Source organism: Pundamilia nyererei, unplaced genomic scaffold (genome assembly GCF_000239375.1).
Source record: "Pundamilia nyererei isolate P.nyererei 1_Seehausen unplaced genomic scaffold, PunNye1.0 scaffold00087, whole genome shotgun sequence".
NCBI classification, from domain to species: Eukaryota; Metazoa; Chordata; class Actinopteri; order Cichliformes; family Cichlidae; genus Pundamilia; species Pundamilia nyererei.
In genome coordinates, this window is record NW_005187488.1 from 1,085,342 (window position 1) to 1,087,421 (window position 2,080).

A 2,080-nucleotide genomic window follows, 5' to 3' on the forward strand; every position below is an offset into this window, starting at 1 on the left:
CCGCCCCTCCCTGAGCCTGGTTCTGCCGGAGGTTTCTTCCTGTTAAAAGGGAGTTTTTCCTTCCCACTGTTGCCAAAGTGCTTGCTCATAGGGGGTCATGTGATTGTTGGGTTTTTCTCTGTATGTATTATTGTAGGGTCTACCTTACAATATAAAGCGCCTTGAGGCGACCGTTGTTGTGATTTGGCGCAGTATAAATAAAATTGAATTGAATTGTGTGATAGGCCTCAGCCTCTATTGATCTTGTGCTCGGGGCATGTTCCTGTGCTGCCATGATTAGTACCTCTGAGCTGTCTTTTTTCAGTCCAGCTTTGTCCAGCCACTGGTTGGATTTCTGGATGCCAGCCACTTACTCTATCTACCGGTGGTACATACCGTGCAGGGGCCTGTCCTTCCATCATGGTTCTTCTCATTGTTCCTCTTCTCTCTCAGGTTTCTGCTCCCTGAAGTATTCTCTAAGCAGGCGGTCTGTTGTGGCCATCTTCGTGATGTACTCAAGTATGTTCGGGTGTTCGTCTCATCCTGGACGGTCGTTTTGGCCACCTTACTTCCGCTAAGTTTACAGTCTCAGGGAGGTGGACTTGGGCTGAAACCCTCCATGCATGGTCAGGAGCTTCCTTGTCTTGATGTCAGCGGCTTCTATCTCCTCGTTTGGTCAGGTTATTATCCCAGCAGGGCATCTAATCACCGACAGGGCTTGTTCTTCCCATTCAGCTGACTCTTCAGGAGGCTTTGGTGGTTCACACACATGTGATCTTTCTTTTTAAACCTAATCCAATAGTGAGAGGTGCTATGATGTACGGATTGATGACAGTGACAAAAACACAGGGCAGACAGTCTCTGCAATCCCTTTAAAACTAAAGGCTCCTGATAAGGGGGAAACATTTCATTTTATCATATTAATATATTCCTCCATATTAAGCTGTCAAATTTGGTTACTTTTTATTTAAACACAGTGTCTTAGTATTTATATTAACAGACTCAGCTTCACTATAATCAGTCCTTTAATTAACTGTGAAAACCTGTAACACAAAGAAAAAAAAAATCTATTTTTGCCACTTTAGTCCAGGACATATGCAGTTAAAAGGAACAGGGCTGTGCGATGTGATGCTTTTTTTTCCGCATGGAAACAGAACCAAACCTTGAGGTCACTTTACTGGCTTTGGTTTAAGGTTTTCAATCATAGTTAATTAGACTTGCTCTCATTGTCTTTTTAAATTCCTCAGTTTTCTTGCTTACTTTGTTTAACCTGTAATGTCAAGACTCGTGACTGCAGCCCTGCCTGAGTAATCCTCAGTCAAAGAACACAAAAGTTGTTTGTGCCTTTGATTGGTGCCTGAGGGAGGCTCTGCGGTGGTTCTAAGAGTTGACACAGCCATTTACAAGCAGACATGCCATTCCCATGCAGCTGTAACTAGAGTCAGATGTTTGCTCATATCTGCAAGTGCACTTTGTATTTGCACTGTCATTACGTCCAGTTGTGTCCACGTGATTCTTCGTGATGATAAAACAACTCTGTGGGTTTTTATTTGATAAAACGGTAAAGAAATGTATTCCCAACTTTGTACTCTGACTCATTAAGTGGGTGGGGTAACAAAGGACAGAGTGGTCACCAGGTAAGTCTGAGAATGTGTTTGAGTGTTACTTTGTGAATGCTGCAACCAGGCCTGGACTGAGACAAAAAAATCGGCCCTGGTATTTCTGGTCCAGGTGGCCCACCATGATCAGTCAAAAAGAAAAAAAATTAACTACCTAGCAACAACACCTTTTTGTGACTGCCAGGGCTTTATATGAGCTGTTCCTGGTACTACTGTTAACAGTGCAGCAGCTAAGATGATGATTCATTTGACACATTTTGCTCAATCTATTTCTAGTTTCTTCTTTATTTCTCTGTCAGCTCCACGTTTTCACTTTTGTTTGTCCATCTTTATCAGCCACTTCTCCCACACTAAACTCTGTTCAACAAGGTGCATGACCGCACAGGGATAGTGGGGGAGGGGCTGGACAAGTTAAGAGATTTGACTGGGCAACCAAACTCTGATTAGTAACTCTATAGTACTGTGGTAAACTCTAGGTGCAC